Source organism: Synchiropus splendidus, chromosome 5 (genome assembly GCF_027744825.2).
Source record: "Synchiropus splendidus isolate RoL2022-P1 chromosome 5, RoL_Sspl_1.0, whole genome shotgun sequence".
Taxonomy (NCBI): domain Eukaryota; kingdom Metazoa; phylum Chordata; class Actinopteri; order Syngnathiformes; family Callionymidae; genus Synchiropus; species Synchiropus splendidus.
The window spans coordinates 1,564,897-1,589,365 of NC_071338.1; positions in this window are offsets into that span (position 1 = coordinate 1,564,897).

A 24,469-nucleotide genomic window follows, 5' to 3' on the forward strand; every position below is an offset into this window, starting at 1 on the left:
TTCAAGTAGTTGCACATCAAATCTAAGCTGTCTGAAGTGTTTTTCGAAAGTTATCAACATTTTTACGTTTGGCGTTCCGGAATCGACTTTATCTCAGGACGAAAAATCGTTTTCTGCATTGTCCCATAACTTTGCAGGGAAGCTTCAGAACATGAAATTTTCACCTCCCACTATAGCAGAAAGGGTCTTTCTAGTAGTTGCACATCAAATCTAAGCTGTCTGAAGTGTTTTTCGAAAGTTATCAACATTTTTACGTTTGGCGTTTTGGAAACCACCTTATCTCAGGCTGAAAACGCGTTTTCTGCATTGTGCCATACGTTTGGCGTTTTGGAAACCACCTTATCTCAGGCTGAAAACGCGTTTTCTGCATTGTGCCATAACTTCTCAGGGAAGCATCAGAACATGAAATGTTCACGTCCCACTATAGCAGAAAGGGTCTTTCTAGTAGTTGCAAATCAAATCTAAGCTGTCTGAAGTGTTTTTCGAAAGTTATGAACATTTTTATGTTTCGCGTTCCGTAATCGACCTTATCTCAGGATGAAAAATCGTTTTCTGCATTGTGCCATAACTTTGCAGGGAAGCTTCAGAACATGAAATTTTCACCTCCCACTATAGCAGAAAGGGTCTTTCAAGTAGTTGCACATCAAATCTAAGCTGTCTGAAGTGTTTTTCGAAAGTTATCAACATTTTTACCTTTGGCGTACCGGAATCGACCTTATGTCAGGATGAAAAATCGTTTTCTGCATTGTCCCATAACTTTGCAGGGAAGCTTCAGAACATGAAATTTTCAGGTCCCACTATAGCAGAAAGGCTCTTTCTAGTATTTGCACATCAAATCTAAGCTGTCTGAAGTGTTTTTCGAAAGATATCAACATTTTTATGTTTGGCGTTCCGGAACCCACCTTATCTCAAGCTGAAAACGCGTTTTCTGCATTGTGCCATAACTTTGCAGGGCAGCTTCCGAACATGAAATGTTCACCTCCCACTATAGCAGAAAGGGTCTTTCTAGTAGTTGAACATCAAATCTAAGCTGTCTGAAGTGTTTTTCGAAAGTTATCAACATTTTTATGTTTGGCGTTCCGGAACCCACCTTATCTCAGGATGAAAAATCGTTTTCTGCATTGTCCCATAACTTTGCAGGGAAGCTTCAGAACATGAAATTTTCACATCCCACTATAGCAGAAAGGGTCTTTCTAGTATTTGCACATCAAATCTAAGCTGTCTGAAGCGTTTTTCGAAAGTTATCAACATTTTTATGTTTGGCGTTCCGGAACTCACGTTATCTCAGGCTGAAAACGCGTTTTCTGCATTTTGCCATAACTTTGCAGGGAAGCTTCAGAACATGAAATTTTCAGGTCCCACTATAGCAGAAAGGGTCTTTCTACTAGTTGCACATCAAATCCATGCTGTCTGAAGTGTTTTTCGAAAGTTATCAACATTTTTACCTTTGGCGTTCCGGAATCGATCTTTTCTCAGGATGAAAAATCGTTTTCTACATTGTGCCATAACTTTGCAGGGAAGCTTCAGAACATGAAATGTTCACCTCCCACTATAGCAGAAAGGGTCTTTCTAGTAGTTGCACATCAAATCTAAGCTGTCTGAAGTGTTTTTCCAAAGTTATCAACATTTTTATGTTTGGCGATCCGGAACCCTCCTTATCTCAGGCTGAAAACGCGTTTTCGGCATTGTCCCATAACTTTGCAGGGAAGCTTCAGAACATGAAATTTTCAGGTCCCACTATAGCAGAATGGGTCTTTCTAGTATTTGCACATCAAATCTAAGCTGTCTGAAGTGTTTTTCGAAAGATATCAACATTTTTATGTTTGGCGTTCCGGAACCCACCTTATCTCAGGCTGAAAACGCATTTTCGCCATTGTGCCATAACTTTGCTGGGAAGCTTCCGAACATGAAATGTTCACGTCCCACTAGAGCAGAAAGGGTCTTTCTAGTAGTTGCACATCAAATCTAAGCTGTCTGAAGTGTTTTTCGAAAGTTATCAACATTTTTATGTTTGGCGTTCCGGAACTCACGTTATCTCAGGCTGAAAACGCGTGTTCTGCATTTTGCCATAACTTTGCAGGGAAGCTTCAGAACATGAAATTTTCACATCCCACTATAGCAGAAAGGGTCTTTCTAGTATTTGCACATCAAATCTAAGCTGTCTGAAGTGTTTTTCGAAAGTTATCAACATTTTTATGTTTGGCGTTCCGGAACTCACGTTATCTCAGGCTGAAAACGCGTGTTCTGCATTTTGCCATAACTTTGCAGGGAAGCTTCAGAACATGAAATTTTCAGGTCCCACTATAGCAGAAAGGGTCTTTCTACTAGTTGCACATCAAATCCATGCTGTCTGAAGTGTTTTTCGAAAGTTATCAACATTTTTACCTTTGGCGTTCCGGAATCGATCTTTTCTCAGGATGAAAAATCGTTTTCTACATTGTGCCATAACTTTGCAGGGAAGCTTCAGAACATGAAATGTTCACCTCCCACTATAGCAGAAAGGGTCTTTCTCGTAGTTGCACATCAAATCTAAGCTGTCTGAAGTGTTTTTCCAAAGTTATCAACATTTTTATGTTTGGCGATCCGGAACCCTCCTTATCTCAGGCTGAAAACGCGTTTTCGGCATTGTCCCATAACTTTGCAGGGAAGCTTCAGAACATGAAATTTTCAGGTCCCACTATAGCAGAAAGGGTCTTTCTAGTATTTGCACATCAAATCTAAGCTGTCTGAAGTGTTTTTCGAAAGATATCAACATTTTTATGTTTGGCGTTCCGGAACCCACCTTATCTCAAGCTGAAAACGCGTTTTCTGCATTGTGCCATAACTTTGCAGGGCAGCTTCCGAACATGAAATGTTCACCTCCCACTATAGCAGAAAGGGTCTTTCTAGTAGTTGAACATCAAATCTAAGCTGTCTGAAGTGTTTTTCGAAAGTTATCAACATTTTTATGTTTGGCGTTCCGGAACCCACCTTATCTCAGGATGAAAAATCGTTTTCTGCATTGTCCTTTAACTTTGCAGGGAAGCTTCAGAACATGAAATGTTCACCTCCCACTATAGCAGAAAGGGTCTTTCTAGTAGTTGCAGATCAAATCTAAGCTGTCAGAAGTGTTGTTCGAAAGTAATCAACATTTTTATGTTTGGCGTTCCGGAACCCACCTTATCTCAGGCTGAAAACGCATTTTCGCCATTGTGCCATAACTTTGCTGGGAAGCTTCAGAACATGAAATTTTCACGTCCCACTAGAGCAGAAAGGGTCTTTCTAGTAGTTGCACATCAAATCTAAGCTGTCTGAAGTGTTTTTCGAAAGTTATCAACATTTTTACCTTTGGCGTTCCGGAATCGACCTTATGTCAGGATGAAAAATCGTTTTCTGCATTGTCCCATAACTTTGCAGGGAAGCTTCAGAACATGAAATTTTCAGGTCCCACTATAGCAGAAAGGGTCTTTCTAGTATTTGCACATCAAATCTAAGCTGTCTGAAGTGTTTTTCGAAAGATATCAACATTTTTATGTTTGGCGTTCCGGAACCCACCTTATCTCAAGCTGAAAACGCGTTTTCTGCATTGTGCCATAACTTTGCAGGGCAGCTTCCGAACATGAAATGTTCAGCTCCCACTATAGCAGAAAGGGTCTTTCTAGTAGTTGCACATCAAATCTAAGCTGTCTGAAGTGTTTTTCCAAAGTTATCAACATTTTTATGTTTGGCGTTCCGGAACCCACCTTATCTCAGGCTGAAAACACGTTTTCGGCATTGTGCCATAACTTTGCTGGGAAGCTTCAAAACATGACATTTTCACGTCCCACTATAGCAAAAAGGGTCTTTCTAGTAGTTGCACATCAAATCTAAGCTGTCTGAAGTGTTTTTCGAAAGTTATCAACATTTTTATGTTTGGCGTTCCGGAATCGACCTTATCTCAGGATGAAAAATCGTTTTCTGCATTGTCCCATAACTTTGCAGGGAAGCTTCAGAACAAGAAATTTTCACGTCCCACTATAGCAGAAAGGGTCTTTCTAGTAGTTGCACATTAAATCTAAGCTGTCTGAAGTGTTTTTCCAAAGTTATCAACATTTTTTTGTTTGGCGTTCCGGAACCCACCTTATCTCAGGCTGAAAACGCGTTTTCGGCATTGTGCCATAACTTTGCGGGGAAGCTTCAGAACATGAAATTTTCACGTCCCACTAGAGCAGAAAGGGTCTTTCTAGTAGTTGCACATCAAATCTAAGCTGTCTGAAGTGTTTTTCGAAAGTTATCAACATTTTTACCTTTGGCGTTCCGGAATCGACCTTATGTCAGGATGAAAAATCGTTTTCTGCATTGTCCCATAACTTTGCAGGGAAGCTTCAGAACATGAAATTTTCAGGTCCCACTATAGCAGAAAGGGTCTTTCTCGTATTTGCACATCAAATCTAAGCTGTCTGAAATGTTTTTCGAAAGATATCAACATTTTTATGTTTGGCGTTCCGGAACCCACCTTATCTCAAGCTGAAAACGCGTTTTCTGCATTGTGCCATAACTTTGCAGGGCAGCTTCCGAACATGAAATGTTCACCTCCCACTATAGCAGAAAGGGTCTTTCTAGTAGTTGCACATCAAATCTAAGCTGTCTGAAGTGTTTTTCGAAAGTTATCAACATTTTTATGTTTGGCGTTCCGGAACCCACCTTATCTCAGGATGAAAAATCGTTTTCTGCATTGTCCCATAACTTTGCAGGGAAGCTTCAGAACATGAAATTTTCACATCCCACTATAGCAGAAAGGGTCTTTCTAGTATTTGCACATCAAATCTAAGCTGTCTGAAGTGTTTTTCGAAAGATATCAACATTTTTATGTTTGGCGTTCCGGAACCCACCTTATCTCAAGCTGAAAACGCGTTTTCTGCATTGTGCCATAACTTTGCTGGGAAGCTTCAAAACATGACATTTTCACGTCCCACTATAGCAAAAAGGGTCTTTCTAGTAGTTGCACATCAAATCTAAGCTGTCTGAAGTGTTTTTCGAAAGTTATCAACATTTTTATGTTTGGCGTTCCGGAATCGACCTTATCTCAGGATGAAAAATCGTTTTCTGCATTGTCCCATAACTTTGCAGGGAAGCTTCAAAACATGAAATTTTCACGTCCCACTATAGCAGAAAGGGTCTTTCTAGTAGTTGCACATTAAATCTAAGCTGTCTGAAGTGTTTTTCCAAAGTTATCAACATTTTTTTGTTTGGCGTTCCGGAACCCACCTTATCTCAGGCTGAAAATTTTTTATGTTTGGCGTTCCGGAACCCACCTTGTCTCAGGCTGAAAACGCGTTTTCTGCATTGTGCCATAACTTTGAAGGAAAGCTTCAGAACATGAAAGTTTCACCTCCCACAAGAGCAGAAAGGGTCTTTCTAGTAGTTACACATCAAATCTGAGCTGTCTGAAGTCTTTTTCCAAAGTTATCAACATTTTTATTTTTGGCGTTCCGGAAAACATCTTATCTCAGGCTGAAAACGCGTTTTACGCATTGTGCCATAACTTTGCAAGGAAGCTTCAGAAAATGACATTTTCACCGCCCACTATACCAGAAAGGGTTTTCCGAGTAGTTGCACATCAAATCTAAGCTGTCTGAAGTGTTTTTCGAAAGTTATCAACATTTTTATGTTTGGCGTCCCTGAATCGACCTTATCTCAGGCTGAAAAATTGTTTTCCGCATTGTCCCATAACTTTCCAGGGAAGCTTCAGAACATGAAATTTTGACCTCCCACTATAGCAGAAAGGGTCTTTCTAGTAGTTGCACATCCAATCTAAGCTGTTTGAAGTGTTTTTCCAAAGTTATCAACATTTTAATGTTTGGCGTTTCGGAATCGACCTTATCTCAGGCTGAAAACGCGTTTTCTGCATTGTGCCATAACTTTGCAGGGAAGCTTGAGAACATGAAATTTTGACCTCCAACTATAGCAGAAAGGTTCTTTCTAGTAGTTGCTCATCAAATCTAAGCTGTTTGAAGTGTTTTTCCAAAGTTAACACCATTTTTATGTTTGGCGTTCCAGAAACAACCTTATCTCAGGCTGAAAACGCGTTTTACACAATTTGCCCTAACTTTGCAGGAAAGTTTCAGAACATGAAATTTTCACCTCCCACTATAGCAGAAAGTGTCTTTCTAGTAGTTGCACATCAAATCTAGGCTGTCTGAAGTGTTTTTCCAAAGTTATCAACATTTTTATGTTTGGCGTTCTGGAACCCACCTTATCTCAGGCTGAAAACGCATTTTCTTCATTGTGCCATAACTTTGCAGGGAGACTTCAGAACATGAAATTTTCACTTCCCACTATAGCAGAAAGGGTCTTTCTAGTAGTTGCACATCCAATCTAAGTTGTCTGAAGTGTTCTTCCAAAGTTATCAACATTCCTATGTTTGGCGTTCCGGAATTAACCTTATCTTAGACTGAAAACGTGTTTTCTGCATTGTGCCATAACTTTGCAGGGAAACTTCAGAACATGAAATTTTCACCTTCAACTATAGCAGAAAGGTTCTTTCTAGTAGTTGCACATCAAATCTAAGCTGCTTGAAGAGTTTTTCCAAAGTTAACACCATTTTTATGTTTGGCGTTCCAGAAACAACCTTATCTCAGGCTGAAAACGCGTTTTACACAATTTGCCATAACTTTGCAGGAAAGCTTCAGAACATGAAATTTTTACCTCCCACTATAGCAGAAAGGGTCTTTCTAGTAGTTGCACATCAAATCTAAGCTGTCTGAAGTGTTTTTCCAAAGTTATCAACATTTTTATGTTTGGCGTTCTGGAACCCACCTTATCTCAGGCTGAAAACGCATTTTCTGCATTGTGCCATAACTTTGCAGGGAGACTTCAGAACATGAAATTTTCTCCTCCCACTATCGCAGAAAGGTTCTTTCTAGTAGTTGCACATCAAATCTAAGCTGTTTGAAGTGTTTTTCCAAAGTTAACACCATTTTTATGTTTGGCGTTCCAGAAACAACCTTATCTCAGGCTGAAAACGCGTTTTACACAATTTGCCATAACTTTGCAGGAAAGCTTCAGATCATGAAATGTTCATTTCCCACGATAGCTGAAAGGGTCTTTCTAGTAGTTGCACATCAAATCTAAGCTGTCTGAAGTGTTTGTCCAAAGTTATCAACATTTTTATGTTTGGGGTTCCGGAATCAACCTTATCTCAGGCTGAAAATGCATTTTACGCATTGTGCCATAACTTTGCAGGAAAGCTTCAGAACATGAAATGTTCACCTCCCACTATAGCAGAAAGGGTCTTTCTAGTAGTTGCACATCAAATCTAAGCTGTCTGAAGTGTTTTTTCGAAGTTATCAACATTTTTATGTTTGGCGTTCCGGAATCGACCTTATGTGAGGCTGAAAACGCGTTTTCTGCATTGTGGCATAACTTTGTAGGGAAGCTTCAGAACATGAAATTTTCACCTCCCACTGTAGCAGAAAGGGTCTTTCGAGTAGTTGCACATCAAATATTAGCTGTCTGAAATTTTTTTCAAAAGTTATCAACATTTTGATGTTTGGCGTTCCGGAATCGACCTTATCTGAGGATGAAAACGCGTTTTCTGCATTGTGCCAAAACTTTGTAGGTAAGCTCCAGAACGTGAAAATTTCACTTCCCACTATAGCAGAAAGGGTCTGTCTAGTAGTTGTACATCAAATCTAAGCTGTTTGAAGTGTTTTTCCAAAGTTATCAACATTTTTATGTTTGGCGTTCCGGAATCGACCTTATCTCAGGCTGAAAACGCGTTTTACGCATTATGCCATAACTTTGCAGGAAAGCTTCAGAACATGAAATTTTCACCTCCCACTATACCAGAAAGGGTCTTTCTCGTACTTGCACATTAAATCTAAGCTGTCTGAAGTGTTTTTCCGAAGTTATTAAGATTTTTATGTTTGGCGTTCCAGAATTGACCTTATGTGAGGCTGAACACGAGTTGTCTGCATTGTGCCATAACTTTGCAGGGAAGCTTCAGAACATGAAAATTTCACCTCCCACTATAGCAGAAAGGGTCTTTCTAGCAGGTGCACATCAAATCGAAGCTGTCTGAAGTGTTTTTCCAAAGTTATCAACACTTTTATGTTTGCCGTTCCGGAATCGACCTTATCTCAGGCTGAAAACACGATTTACGCATTCTGCCATAACTTTGCAGGGAGACTTCAGAACATGAAATTTTCTCCTCCCATATAGCAGAAAAGGTCTTTCTAGTAGTTGCACATCAAATCTAAGCTGTCTGTAGAGTTTTTCCTGAGTTATCAACATTTTTATGTTTGGCGTTCTGAAATCAACCTCATCTCAGGATGAAAAATCGTTTTCTGCATTGTCCCATAACTTTGCAGGGAAGCTTCAGTACATGAAATGTTCTCCTCCCACTATAGCAGAAAGGGTCTTTCTCGTAGTTGCACATCAAATCTAAGCTGTCTGAAGTGTTTTTCGAAAGTTTTCAACATTTTTTTGTTTGGTGTTCCTGAATCGACCTTATCTCAGGCTGAAAACGCGTTTCCTGCATTGTGGCATAACTTTGCAGGGATGCTTCAGAACATGAAATTTTCACCTCCCACTGTAGCAGAAAGGGTCTTTCTAGTAGTTGCACATCAAATCTAAGCTGTCTGAAGTGTTTTTCCAAAGTTATCAACATTTTTATGTTTGGCGTTCTGGAACCCTCCTTATCTCAGGCTGAAAACGCGTTTTCTGCATTGTGCCATAACTTTGCAGGGAAGCTTCAGAACATGAAATTTTCACCTCCCACTATAGCAGAATGGGTCTTTCTAGTAGTTGCACATCAAATCTAAGCTGTTTGAAGTGTTTTTCCAAAGTTAACACCATTTTTATGATTGGCGTTCCAGAAACAACCCTATCTCAGACTGAAAACGTGTTTTCTGCATTGTGCCATAACTTTGCAGGGAAACTTCAGAACATGAAATTTTCACCTCCAACTATAGCAGAAAGGGTCTTTGTAGTAGTTGCACATCAAATCTAAGCTGTCTGAAGTGTTTTTCCAAAGTTATCAACATTCTTATGTTTGGCGTTCCGGAATCAACCTTATCACAGGCTGAAAACGCGTTTTCTGCATTGTGCCATAACTTTGCAGGGAAGCTTCAGAACATGAAATTTTCAGCTCCCACTATAGCAGAAATGGTCTTTCTAGTAGTTGCACATCAAATCTAAGCTGTCTGAAGTGTTTTTCCAAAGTTATCAACTTTCTTATGTTTGGCGTTCCGGAACCCACCTAATCTCAGCCTGAAAACGCGTTTTACATATTTTGCCATAACTTTGCAGGGAAGCTTCACACCATGAAATTTTAACCTCCCACTATAGCAGAAAGGGTCTTTCTAGTAGTTGCACATCAGATCTAAGCTGTCGAAAGTGTTTTTCCAAAGTTATCAACATTTTTATGTTTGGCGTTTCGGAATCGACCTTATCTCAGCCTAAAAACGCGCTTTACATATGTTGCTATAACTTTGCAGGGAAGCTTCAGAACATGACATTTTCATCTCCCACTATAGCAGAAAGGGTCTTTCTAGTAGTTGCACATCAAATCTAAGCTGTCTGAAGTGTATTTCCAAAGTTATCAACATTTTTATGTTTGGCGTTCTGAAATCAACCTCATTTCAGGCTGAAAACGCGTTTTACGCATTGTGCCATAACTTTGCAGGGAAGCTTCAGAACATGATATTTTCACCTCCCACTATAGCAGAAAGGGTCTTTCTCATAGTTGCTCATCAAATCTAAGCTGTCTGAAGTGTTTTTCGAAAGTTTTCAACATTTTTATGTTTGGTGTTCCTGAATCGACCTTATCTCTGGCCGAAAACGCGTTTTCTGCATTGTGGCATAACTTTGCAGGGAAGCTTCAGAACATGAAAATTTCACCTCCCACTATAGCAGAAAGGGTCTTTCGAGTTGGTACACCTCAAATCAAAGCTGTTTGAAGTGTTTTTCCAAAGTTATCAACACTTTTATGTTTGGCGTTCCGGAATCGACCTTATCTCTGGCTGAAAACACGATTTACGCATTCTGCCATAACTTTGCAGGGAAGCTTCAGAACATGAAATTTTCACCTCACACTATAGCAGAATGGGTCTTTCTAGTAGTTGCACATCAAATCTAAGCTGTTTGAAGTGTTTTTCCAAAGTTAACACCATTTTTATGATTGGCGTTCCAGAAACAACCCTATCTCAGACTGAAAACGTGTTTTCTGCATTGTGCCATAACTTTGCAGGGAAACTTCAGAACATGAAATTTTCACCTCCAACTATAGCAGAAAGGGTCTTTCTAGTAGTTGCACATCAAATCTAAGCTGTCTGAAGTGTTTTTCCAAAGTTATCAACATTCTTATGTTTGGCGTTCCGGAATCAACCTTATCACAGGCTGAAAACGCGTTTTCTGCATTGTGCCATAACTTTGCAGGGAAGCTTCAGAACATGAAATTTTCAGCTCCCACTATAGCAGAAATGGTCTTTCTAGTAGTTGCACATCAAATCTAAGCTGTCTGAAGTGTTTTTCCAAAGTTATCAACTTTCTTATGTTTGGCGTTCCGGAACCCACCTAATCTCAGCCTGAAAACGCGTTTTACATATTTTGCCATAACTTTGCAGGGAAGCTTCACACCATGAAATTTTAACCTCCCACTATAGCAGAAAGGGTCTTTCTAGTAGTTGCACATCAGATCTAAGCTGTCGAAAGTGTTTTTCCAAAGTTATCAACATTTTCATGTTTGGCGTTTCGGAATCGACCTTATCTCAGCCTAAAAACGCGCTTTACATATGTTGCTATAACTTTGCAGGGAAGCTTCAGAACATGACATTTTCATCTCCCACTATAGCAGAAAGGGTCTTTCTAGTAGTTGCACATCAAATCTAAGCTGTCTGAAGTGTATTTCCAAAGTTATCAACATTTTTACGTTTGGCGTTCTGAAATCAACCTCATTTCAGGCTGAAAACGCGTTTTACGCATTGTGCCATAACTTTGCAGGGAAGCTTCAGAACATGATATTTTCACCTCCCACTATAGCAGAAAGGGTCTTTCTCATAGTTGCTCATCAAATCTAAGCTGTCTGAAGTGTTTTTCGAAAGTTTTCAACATTTTTATGTTTGGTGTTCCTGAATCGACCTTATCTCTGGCCGAAAACGCGTTTTCTGCATTGTGCCATAACTTTGCAGGGAAGCTTCAGAACATGAAAATTTCACCTCCCACTATAGCAGAAAGGGTCTTTCGAGTTGGTACACCTCAAATCAAAGCTGTTTGAAGTGTTTTTCCAAAGTTATCAACACTTTTATGTTTGGCGTTCCGGAATCGACCTTATCTCTGGCTGAAAACACGATTTACGCATTCTGCCATAACTTTGCAGGGAAGCTTCAGAACATGAAATTTTCATATCCCACTATAGCAGACAGGGTCTTTCTAGTAGTCTCACATCAAATCTAAGCTGTCTGAAGTGTTTTTCCAAAGTTATCAACATTTTTATGTTTGGCGCTCCGGAATCGACCTTATCTCAGGCTGAAAACGCGTTTTCTACATTGTGCCATAACTTTACAGGGAAGCTTCAGAACATGAAATTTTAACCTCCCACTATAGCAGAAAGGGTCTTTCTAGTAGTTGCACATCAAATCTAAGCTGTCTGAAGTGTTTTTCCGAAGTTATCAATATTTTTATGTTTGGCGTTCCAGAATCGACCTTATCTCAGGCTGAAAACGCGTTTCCTGCATTGTGGCATAACTTTGTAGCTAAGCTTCAGAACATGAAATTTTCACCTCCCACTGTAGCAGAAAGGGTCTTTCTAGTAGTTGCACATCAAATCTAAGCTGTCTGAAGTGTTTTTCGAAAGTTTTCAACATTTTTATGTTTGGTGTTCCTGAATCGACCTTATCTCAGGCCGAAAACGCGTTGTCTGCATTGTGCCATAACTTTGCAGGGAAGCTTCAGAACATGAAAATTTCACCTCCCACTATAGCAGAAAGGGTCTTTCGAGTAAGTGCACATCAAATCCATGCTGTTTGAAGTGTTTTTCCAAAGTTATCAACACTTTTATGTTTGGCGTTCCGGAATCGACCTTATCTCAGGCTGAAAACACGATTTACGCATTCTGCCATAACTTTGCAGGGAAGCTTCAGAACATGAAATTTTCATATCCCACTATAGCAGAAAGGGTCTTTCTAGTAGTCTCACATCAAATCTAAGCCGTCTGAACTGTTTTTCCAAAGTTATCAACATTTTTATGTTTGGCGCTCCGGAATCGACCTTATCTCAGGCTGAAAACGTATTTTCTGCATTGTGCCATAACTTTGCAGGGAAGCTGCAGAACATGAAATTTTCACCTCCCACTATAGCAGAAAGGGTCTTTCTAGTAGTTGCACATCAAATCTAAGCTGTCGAAAGTGTTTTTCCAAAGTTATCAACATTTTTATGTTTGGCGTTTCGGAATCGACCTTATCTCAGGCTGAAAACGCGTTTTCTGCATTGTGCCATAACTTCTCAGGGAAGCTTTAGAACATGAAATTTTCACCTCCCACTAGAGCAGAAAGGTTATTTCTAGTAGTTGCACATCAAATCTAAGCTGTCTGTAGAGTTTTTCCTGAGTTATCAACATTTTTATGTTTGGCGTTCTGAAATCAACCTCATCTCAGGCTGAAAACGCGTTTCACGCATTGTGCCATAACTTTGCAGGGAAGCTTCAGAACATGAAATTTTAACATCCCACTATAGCAGAAAGGGTCTTTCTAGTAGTTGCACTTCAAATCTAAGCTGTCTGAAGTGTTTTTCTAAAGTTATCAACATTCTTATGTTTGGCGTTCCGGAATCAACCTTATCTCAGGCTGTAAACGCGTTTTACGCATTGTGCCATAACTTTGCAGGAAAGCTTCACAAGATCAAATTTTCAACTAACAATATAGCAGAAAGGGTCTTTCAAGTAGTTGCACATCAAATCTAAGCTGTCTGAAGTGTTTTTCGGAAGTTATCAATATTTTTATGTTTGGCGTTCCAGAATCGACCTTATCTCAGGCTGAAAACGCGTTTCCTGCATTGTGGCATAACTTTGTAGGGAAGCTTCAGAACATGAAATTTTCACCTCCCACTGTAGCAGAAAGGGTCTTTCTAGTAGTTGCACATCAAATCTAAGCTGTCTGAAGTGTTTTTCCAAAGTTCTCAACATTTTTATGTTTGGCGTTCTGAAATCAACCACATCTCAGGCTGAAAACGTGTTTTACGCATTGTGCGATAGCTTTGCAGGGAAGCTTCAGAAAATGAAATTTTAACCTCCCACTATAGCAGAAAGGGTCTTTCTAGTAGTTGCACATCAAATCTCAGCTGTCTTGAAGTGTTTTTCTAAAGTTATCAACATTTTTATGTTTGGTGTTCCTGAATCGACCTTATCTCAGCCCGAAAACGCGTTTTCTGCATTGTGCCATAACTTTGCAGGGAAGCTTCAGAACATGAAATTTTCATATCCCACTATAGCAGAAAGGGTCTTTCTTGTAGTCTCACATCAAATCTAAGCTGTCTGAAGTGTTTTTCCAAAGTTATCAACATTTTTATGTTTGGCTTTCCGGAATCGACCTTATCTCAGGCTGAAAACGCGTTTTCTGCATTGTGCCATAACTTTGCAGGGAAGCTTCAGAACATGAAATTTTTTAACTCCCACTATAGCAGAAAGGGTCTTTCTAGTAGTTGCACATCAAATCTAAGCTGTCGAAAGTGTTTTTCCAAAGTTATCAACATTTTTATGTTTGGCTTTTCGGAATCGACCTTATGTCCGGCTGAAAACGCGTTTTCTGCATTGTGCCATAACTTTGCAGGCAAGTTTTAGAACATGAAATTTTCACCTCCCACTAGAGCAGAAAGGGTATTTCTAGTAGTTGCACATCAAATCCAAGCTGTCTGTAGAGTTTTTCCTGAGTTATCAACATTTTTATGTTTGGCGTTCTGAAATCAACCTCATCTCAGGCTGAATACGCGTTTCACGCATTGTGCCATAACTTTGCAGGGAAGCTTCAGAACATGAAATTTTAACATCCCACTATAGCAGAAAGGGTCTTTCTAGTAGTTGCACATCAAATCTAAGCTGTCTGAAGTGTTTTTCCAAAGTCATCAATATTTTTATGTTTGGCGTTCCGGAATCCACCTTATCTCAGGCTGAAAACGCGTTTCCTGCATTGTGGCATAACTTTGTAGGGAAGCTTCAGAACATGAAATTTTCACCTCCCACTGTAGCAGAAAGGGTCTTTCGAGTAGGTGCACATCAAATCAAAGCTGTTTGAAGTGTTTTTCCAAAGTTATCAACATTTTTATGCTTGGCGCTCCGGAATCGACCTTATCTCAGGCTGAAAACATGTTTTTTGCATTGTGCCATAACTTTGCAGGGAAGCTTCAGAACATGAAATTTTAACCTCCCACTATAGCAGAATGGGTCTTTCTAGTAGTTGCACATCAAATCTTAGCTGTCTGAAGTGTTTTTCCAAAGTTATCAACATTTTTATGATTAGCGTTTCGGAATCGACCTTATCTCCGGCTGAAAACGCGTTTTCCGCATTGTGCCATAACTTTGCAGGGAAGCTTCAGAACATGAAATTTTCACCTCCCACTAGAGCAGAAAGGGTATTTCTAGTAGTTGCACATAAAATCTAAGCTGTCTGTAGAGTTTTTCCTGAGTTATCAACATTTCTAAGTTTGGCGTTCTGAAATCAACCTCATCTCAGGCTGAAAACGCGTTTCACGCATTGTGCCATAACTTTGCAGGGAAGCTTCAGAACATGATATTTTCACCTCCCACCATAGCAGAAAGGGTCTTTCTCGTAGTTGCACATCAAATCTAAGCTGTCTGAAGTGTTTTTCGTAAGTTTTCAACATTTTTATGTTTGGTGTTCCTGAATCGACCTTATCTCAGGCCGAAAACGCGTTTTCTGCATTGTGCCATAACTTTGCAGGGAAGCTTCAGAACATGAAATTTTAACCTCCCACTATAACAGAATGGGTCTTTCTAGTAGTGGCACATCAAATCTTAGCTGTCTGAAGTGTTTTTCCAAAGTTCTCAACATTTTTATGTTTGGCATTCTGGAACCCACCTTATCTCAGGCTGAAAATGCGTTTTCTGCATTGTGCCATAACTTTGCAGGGAAGCTTCAGAACATGACATTTTCACCTCCCACAATAGCCGAAAGGGTCTTTCTAGTAGTTGCGCATCATATCTAAGCTGTCTGAAGTGTTTTTCCAAAGTTATCAACATTTTTATGTTTGGCGTTCCGGAACCCACCTTATCTCAGGCTGAAAAAAGGTTTTCTGCATTGTGCCATAACTTTGCAGGGAAGCTTCAGAACATGAAATTTTCACCTCAAACTAGAGCAGAAAGGGATTTTCTAGTAGTTGCATATCAAATCTAAGCTGTTTGAAGTGTTTTTCGAAAGTTATCAACAATTTTATGTTTGGCGTTCCAGAATCGACATTTTCTCAAGCTGAAAACGCGTTGTCTGCATTGAGCCATAACTTTGCATGGAAGCTTCCGAACATGAAATTTTAACCTCCCACTATAGCAGAAAGGCTCTTTCTAGTAGTTGCACAACAAATCTAAGCTGTCTGATGTGATTTTCCAAAGTTATCAACATTTTTATGTTTGGCGTTTCGGAATCGACCTTATCTTAGGCTGAAAACGCGTTTTACGCATTGTGCAATAACTTTGCAGGGAAGCTTCAGAACATGAAATGTTCACCTCCCACTATAGCAGAAAGGTTCTTTCTAGTAGTTGCACATCAAATCTAAGCTGTCTGAAGTGTTTTTCGAAAGTTATCAACATTTTTATGTTTGGCGTTCCGGAATCGACCTTATGTTAGGCTGAAAACGCGTTTTACACATTGTGCAATAATTTTGCAGGGAAGCTTCAGAACATGAAATATTCACATCCCACTATAGCAGAAAGGGTCTTTCTAGTAGTTGCACATCAAATCTAAGCTGTCTGTAGTCTTTTTCGAAAGTTATCAACATTTTTATGTTTGGCGTTTCGGAATCAACCTTATCTCAAGCTGAAAACGCGATTTCTGCATTGTGCCATAACTTTGCAGGGAAGCTTCAGAACATGAAATTTTCACCTCAAACTATAGCAGAAAGGGTCTTTCTAGTAGTTGCACATCAAATCTAAGCTGTCTGAAGTGTTTTTCGAAAGTTAACAACATTTTTATGTTTGGCGTTCCAGAATCGACATTATCTCAGGCTGAAAACGCGTTTTCTGCATTGTGCCATAACTTTGCAGGGAAGCTTCCGAACATGAAATTTTCACCTCCAACTTTAGCAGAAAGGGTCTTTCTAGTAGTTGCACAACAAATCTAAGCTGTCTGATGTGTTTTTCCAAAGTTATCAACATTTTTACGTTTGGCGTTTCGGAATCGACCTTATCTTAGGCTGAAAACGCGTTTTACGCATTGTGCAATAACTTTGCAGGGAAGCTTCAGAACATGAAATGTTCACCTCCCACTATTGCAGAAAGGGTCTTTCTTGTAGTTGCACATCAAATCTAAGCTGTCTGAAGTGTTTTTCGAAAGTTTTCAACATTTTTATGTTTGGTGTTCCTGAATCGAACTTATCTCAGGCTGAAAACGCGTTTTCTGCATTGTGCCATAACTTTGCATGGAAGCTTCCGAACATGAAATTTTCACCTCCAACTTTAGCAGAAAGGGTCTTTCTAGTAGTTGCACAACAAATCTAAGCTGTCTGATGTGTTTTTCCAAAGTTATCAACATTTTTATGTTTGGCCTTTCGGAATCGACCTTATCTTAGGCTGAAAACGCGTTTTACGCATTGTGCAATAACTTTGCATTGAAGCTTCAGAACATGAAATGTTCACCTCCCACTATAGCAGAAAGGGTCTTTCTAGTAGTTGCACAACAAATCTAAGCTGTCTGAAGTGTTTTTCGAAAGTTTTCAACATTTTTATGTTTGGTGTTCCTGAATCGACCTTATCTCAGGCTGAAAACGCGTTTTCTGCATTATGCCATAACTTTGCAGGGAATCTTCAGAACATGAAATTTTCACCTCCCACTGCAGCAGAAAGGGTCTTTCTAGTAGTTGCACATCAAATCTAAGCTGTCTGAAATGTTTTTCCAAAGTTATCAACATTTTTACGTTTGGCGTTCCGGAATCGACCTTATGTTAGGCTGAAAACGCGATTTACACATTGTGCAATAACTTTGCAGGGAAGCTTCAGAACATGAAATGTTCACATCCCACTATAGCAGAAAGGGTCTTTCTAGTAGTTGCACATCAAATCTAAGCTGTCTGAAGTGTTTTTCCAAAGTTATCAACATTTTTATGTTTGGCATTCCGGAATCGACCTTATCTCAGGCTGAAAACGCGTTTTACGCATTGTGCCATTCCTTTTCAGGGAAGCTTCAGAACATGAAATGTTCACCTCCCACTATAGCAGAAAAGGTCTTTCTAGAAGTTGCACATCAAATGTAAGCTGTCTGAAGTGTTTTTCCAAAGTTATCAACATTTTTATGTTTGGCGTTCCGGAACCCACCTTTTGTCAGGCTGAAAACGTCTTTTCTGCATTGTGCCATAACTTTGCAAGGAAGCTTCAGGACATGAAATTTTCACCTCCCACAATAGCCGACAGGGTCTTTCTAGTAGTTGCACATCAAATCTTAGCTGTCTGAAGTTTTTTTCCAAGGTTATCAACATTTTTATGATTGGCGTTCCGGAATCGACCTTATCTCAAGCTGAAAACGCGTTTTCTGCATTGTGCCATAAATTTGCAGGGAAGCTTCAGAACATGAAATGTTCACCTCCCACTATAGCAGAAAGGGTCTTTCTAGTAGTTGCACAACAAATCTAAGCTGTCTGATGTGTTTTTCCAAAGTTATCAACATTTTTATGTTTGGCGTTTCCGAATCGACCTTATCTTAGGCTGAAAACGCGTTATACGCATTGTGCAATAACTTTGCAGGGAAGCTTCAGAACATGAAATGTTCACCTCCCACTATAGCAGAAAGGGTCTTTCTAGTAGTTGCACATCAAATCTAAGCTGTCTGAAGTGTTTTTCGAAAGTTTTCAACATTTTTATGTTTGGTGTTCCTGAATCGAACTTATCTCAGGCTGAAAACGCGTTTTCTGCATTGTGCCATAACTTTGCATGGAAGCTTCCGAACATGAAATTTTCACCTCCAACTTTAGCAGAAAGGGTCTTTCTAGTAGTTGCACAACAAATCTAAGCTGTCTGATGTGTTTTTCCAAAGTTATCAACATTTTTATGTTTGGCCTTTCGGAATCGACCTTATCTTAGGCTGAAAACGCGTTTTACGCATTGTGCAATAACTTTGCATTGAAGCTTCAGAACATGAAATGTTCACCTCCCACTATAGCAGAAAGGGTCTTTCTAGTAGTTGCACAACAAATCTAAGCTGTCTGAAGTGTTTTTCGAAAGTTTTCAACATTTTTATGTTTGGTGTTCCTGAATCGACCTTATCTCAGGCTGAAAACGCGTTTTCTGCATTGTGCCATAACTTTGCAGGGAATCTTCAGAACATGAAATTTTCACCTCCCACTGCAGCAGAAAGGGTCTTTCTAGTAGTTGCACATCAAATCTAAGCTGTCTGAAATGTTTTTCCAAAGTTATCAACATTTTTACGTTTGGCGTTCCGGAATCGACCTTATGTTAGGCTGAAAACGCGATTTACACATTGTGCAATAACTTTGCAGGGAAGCTTCAGAACATGAAATGTTCACATCCCACTATAGCAGAAAGGGTCTTTCTAGTAGTTGCACATCAAATCTAAGCTGTCTGAAGTGTTTTTCCAAAGTTATCAACATTTTTATGTTTGGCATTCCGGAATCGACCTTATCTCAGGCTGAAAACGCGTTTTACGCATTGTGCCATTCCTTTTCAGGGAAGCTTCAGAACATGAAATGTTCACCTCCCACTATAGCAGAAAAGGTCTTTCTAGAAGTTGCACATCAAATGTAAGCTGTCTGAAGTGTTTTTCCAAAGTTATCAACATTTTTATGTTTGGCGTTCCGGAACCCACCTTTTGTCAGGCTGAAAACGTCTTTTCTGCATTGTGCCATAACTTTGCAAGGAAGCTTCAGGACATGAAATTTTCACCTCCCACAATAGCCGACAGGGTCTTTCTAGTAGTTGCACATCAAATCTTAGCTGTCTGAAGTTTTTTTCCAAGGTTATCAACATTTTTATGATTGGCGTTCCGGAATCGACCTTATCTCAAGCTGAAAACGCGTTTTCTGCATTGTGCCATAAATTTGCAGGGAAGCTTCAGAACATGACATTTTCACCTCCCACTATAGCAGAAAGGGTCTTTCTAGTAGTTGCACGTCAAATCTAAGCTGTCTGATGTGTTTTTCCAAAGTTATCAACATTTTTATGTTTGGCGTTTCCGAATCGACCTTATCTTAGGCTGAAAACGCGTTATACGCATTGTGCAATAACTTTGCAGGGAAGCTTCAGAACATGAAATGTTCACCTCCCACTATAGCAGAAAGGGTCTTTCTAGTAGTTGCACATCAAATCTAAGCTGTCTGATGTGTTTTTCCAAAGTTATCAACATTTTTATGTTTGGCATTCCGGAATCGACCATATCTCAGGCTGAAAACGCGTTTTACGCATTGTGCCATTACTTTTCAGGGAAGCTTCAGAACATGAAATGTTCACCTCCCACTACAGCAGAAAGGGTCTTTCTAGTAGTTGCACATCAAATCTAAGCTGTCTGAAGTGTTTTTCGGAAGTTATCAATATTTTTATGTTTGGCGTTCCAGAATCGACCTTATCTCAGGCTGAAAACGCGTTTCCTGCATTGTGGCATAACTTTGTAGGGATGCTTCAGAACATGAAATTTTCACCTCCCACTGTAGCAGAAAGGGTCTTTCTAGTAGTTGCACATCAAATCAAAGCTGTTTGAAGTGTTTTTCCAAAGTTATCAACACTTTTATGTTTGGCGTTCCGGAATCGACCTTATCTCAGGCTGAAAACACGATTTACGCATTCTGCCGTAACTTTGCAGTGAAGCTTCAGAACATGAAATTTTCATATCCCACTATAGCAAAAAGGGTCTTTCTTGTAGTCTCACATCAAATCTAAGCTGTCTGAAGTGTTTTTCCAAAGTTATCAACATTTTTATGCTTGGCGCTCCGGAATCGACCTTATCTCAGGCTGAAAACATGTTTTTTGCATTGTGCCATAACTTTGCAGGGAAGCTTCAGAACATGAAATTTTAACCTCCCACTATAGCAGAATGGGTCTTTCTAGTAGTTGCACATCAAATCTTAGCTGTCTGAAGTGTTTTTCCAAAGTTATCAACATTTTTATCATTAGCGTTTCGGAATCGACCTTATCTCCGGCTGAAAACGCGTTTTCCGCATTGTGCCATAACTTTGCAGGGAAGCTTAAGAACATGAAATTTTCACCTCCCACTAGAGCAGAAAGGGTATTTATAGTAGTTGCACATAAAATCTAAGCTGTCTGTAGAGTTTTTCCTGAGTTATCAACATTTCTAAGTTTGGCGTTCTGAAATCAACCTCATCTCAGGCTGAAAACGCGTTTCACGCATTGTGCCATAACTTTGCAGGGAAGCTTCAGAACATGATATTTTCACCTCCCACCATAGCAGAAAGGGTCTTTCTCGTAGTTGCACATCAAATCTAAGCTGTCTGAAGTGTTTTTCGAAAGTTTTCAACATTTTTATGTTTGGTGTTCCTGAATCGACCTTATCTCAGGCCGAAAACGCGTTTTCTGCATTGTGCCATAACTTTGCAGGGAAGCTTCAGAACATGAAATTTTAACCTCCCACTATAACAGAATGGGTCTTTCTAGTAGTGGCACATCAAATCTTAGCTGTCTGAAGTGTTTTTCCAACGTTCTCAACATTTTTATGTTTGGCGTTCTGAAATCAACCTCATCTCAGGCTGAAAACGCGTTTCACGCATTGTGCCATAACTTTGCAGGGAAGCTTCAGAACATGATATTTTCACCTCCCACCATAGCAGAAAGGGTCTTTCTCGTAGTTGCACATCAAATCTAAGCTGTCTGAAGTGTTTTTCGAAAGTTTTCAACATTTTTATGTTTGGTGTTCCTGAATCGACCTTATCTCAGGCCGAAAACGCGTTTTCTGCATTGTGCCATAACTTTGCAGGGAAGCTTCAGAACATGAAATTTTAACCTCCCACTATAACAGAATGGGTCTTTCTAGTAGTTGCACATCAAATCTTAGCTGTCTGAAGTGTTTTTCCAAAGTTATCAACATTTTTATGATTAGCGTTTCGGAATCGACCTTATCTCCGGCTGAAAACGCGTTTCACGCATTGTGCCATAACTTTGCAGGGAAGCTTAAGAACATGAAATTTTCACCTCCCACTAGAGCAGAAAGGGTATTTCTAGTAGTTGCACATAAAATCTAAGCTGTCTGTAGAGTTTTTCCTGAGTTATCAACATTTCTAAGTTTGGCGTTCTGAAATCAACCTCATCTCAGGCTGAAAACGCGTTTCACGCATTGTGCCATAACTTTGCAGGGAAGCTTCAGAACATGATATTTTCACCTCCCACCATAGCAGAAAGGGTCTTTCTCGTAGTTGCACATCAAATCTAAGCTGTCTGAAGTGTTTTTCGAAAGTTTTCAACATTTTTATGTTTGGTGTTCCTGAATCGACCTTATCTCAGGCCGAAAACGCGTTTTCTGCATTGTGCCATAACTTTGCAGGGAAGCTTCAGAACATGAAATTTTAACCTCCCACTATAACAGAATGGGTCTTTCTAGTAGTGGCACATCAAATCTTAGCTGTCTGAAGTGTTTTTCCAAAGTTCTCAACATTTTTATGTTTGGCGTTCTGAGATCAACCTCATCTCAGGCTGAAAACGCGTTTTACGCATTATGCCATAACTTTGCAGGGAAGCTTCAGAAAGTGAAATTTTAACCTCCCATTATAGCAGAAAGGGTCTTTCTAGTAGTTGCACATCAAATCTTAGCTGTCTGAAGTTTTTTTCCAAAGTTATCAACATTTTTATGTTTGGCGTTCTGAAATCAACCTCATCTCAGGCTGAAGACGCGTTTTACGCATTGTGCCATAACTTTGCAGGGAAGCTTCAGAACATGAAATTTTTACCTCCCACTAGAGCAGAAAGGGTCTTTCTAGTAGTTGCACATCAAATCTAAGCTGTCGAAAGTGTTTTTCCAAAGTAATCAACATTTTTATGTTTGGCGCTTCGGAATCGACCTTATCTCCGGCTGAAAACGCGTTTTCTGCTTTGTGCCTTAACTTTGCAGGGAAGCTTCAGAACATGAAATGTTCGCCTCCCACTATAGCAGATAGGGTCTTTCTACTAGGTGCACATCAAATCTAAGCTGTCTGAAGTGTTTTTCCAAAGTTATCAACATTTTTATGTTTGGCATTCTGGAACCCACCTTATCTCAGGCTGAAAATGCGTTTTCTGCATTGTGCCATAACTTTGCAGGGAAGCTTCAGAACATGAAATTTTCACCTCCCACTACAGCAGAAAGGCTCTTTCTAGTAGTTGCAGAGCAAATCTAAGCAGTCTGAAGTGTTTTTCCAAAGTTATCAACATTTTTTTGTTTGGCGTTCCGGAATCGACCTTATCTCAGGCTGAAAACGCGTTTTACGCATTGTGCCATAACTTTGCAGGGAAGCTTCAGAACATGACATTTTCACCTCCCACAATAGCCGAAAGGGTCTTTCTAGTAGTTGCACATCATGTCTAAGCTGTCTGAAGTGTTTTTCCAAAGTGATCAACATATTTATGTTTGGCGTTCCGGAACCCACCTTATCTCAGGCTGAAAACAGGTTTTCTGCATTGTGCCATAACTTTGCAGGGAAGCTTCAGAACATGAAATTTTCACGTCCCACTATAGCAGAAAGGGTCTTTCTAGTAGTTGCACATCAAATCTAAGCTGTCTGAAGTGCTTTTCGAAAGTTATCAACATTTTTATGTTTGGCGTTCCGGAATCAACCTTATCTCAAGCTGAAAACGCGATTTCTGCATTGTGCCATAACTTTGCAGGGAAGCTTCAGAACATGAAATTTTCACCTCAAACTATAGCAGAAAGGGTCTTTCTAGTAGTTGCACATCAAATCTAAGCTGTCTGAAGTGTTTTTCGAAAGTTATCAACATTTTTATGTTTGGCGTTCCAGAATCGACATTATCTCAGGCTGAAAACGCGTTTTCTGCATTGTGCCATAACTTTGCATGGAAGCTTCCGAACATGAAATTTTCACCTCCAACTTTAGCAGAAAGGGTCTTTCTAGTAGTTGCACAACAAATCTAAGCTGTCTGATGTGTTTTTCCAAAGTTATCAACATTTTTACGTTTGGCGTTTCGGAATCGACCTTGTCTTAGGCTGAAAACGCGTTTTACGCATTGTGCAATAACTTTGCAGGGAAGCTTCAGAACATGAAATGTTCACATCCCACTAGAGCAGAAAGGGTCTTTCTAGTAGTTGCACATCAAATCTAAGCTGTCTGAAGTGTTTTTCCAAAGTTATCAACATTTTTATGTTTGGCATTTCGGAATCGACCTTATCTCAGGCTGAAAACGCGTTTTACGCATTGTGCCATTACTTTTCAGGGAAGCTTCAGAACATGAAATGTTCACCTCCCACTATAGCAGAAAAGGTCTTTCTAGAAGTTGCACATCAAATGAAAGCTGTCTGAAGTGTTTTTCCAAAGTTATCAACATTTTTATGTTTGGCGTTCCGGAATCGACCTTATCTCAAGTTGAAAACGCGTTTTCTGCATTGTTCCATAACTTTGCAGGGAACTTCACAACATGAAATGTTTACCTCCCACTATAGCAGAAAGGGTCTTTCTAGTAGTTGCACATCAAATCTAAGCTGTCTGAAGTGTTTTTCGAAAGTTTTCAACATTTTTATGTTTGGTGTTCCTGAATCGAACTAATCTCAGGCTGAAAACGCGTTTTCTGCATTGTGCCATAACTTTGCAGGGAATCTTCAGAACATGAAATTTTCACCTCAAACTATAGCAGAAAGGGTCTTTCTAGTAGTTGCACATCAAATCTAAGCTCTCTGAAGTGTTTTTCGAAAGTTATCAACATTTTTATGTTTGGCGTTCTAGAATCGACATTATCTCAGGCTGAAAACGCATTTTACGCATTGTGCAATAACTTTGCAGGGAAGCCTCAGAACATGAAATGTTCACCTCCCACTATAGCAGAAAGGGTCTTTCTAGTAGTTGCACATCAAATCTAAGCTGTCTGAAGTGTTTTTCGAAAGTTAAAAACATTTTTATGTTTGGCGTTCCAGAATCGACATTATGTCAGGCTGAAAACGCGTTGTCTGCATTGTGCCATAACTTTGCATGGAAGCTTCCGAACATGAAATTTTCACCTCCAACTTTAGCAGAAAGGGTCTTTCTAGTAGTTGCACAACAAATCTAAGCTGTCTGATGTGTTTTTCCAAAGTTATCAACATTTTTATGTTTGGCGTTCCGGAATCGACCTTATGTTAGGCTGAAAACG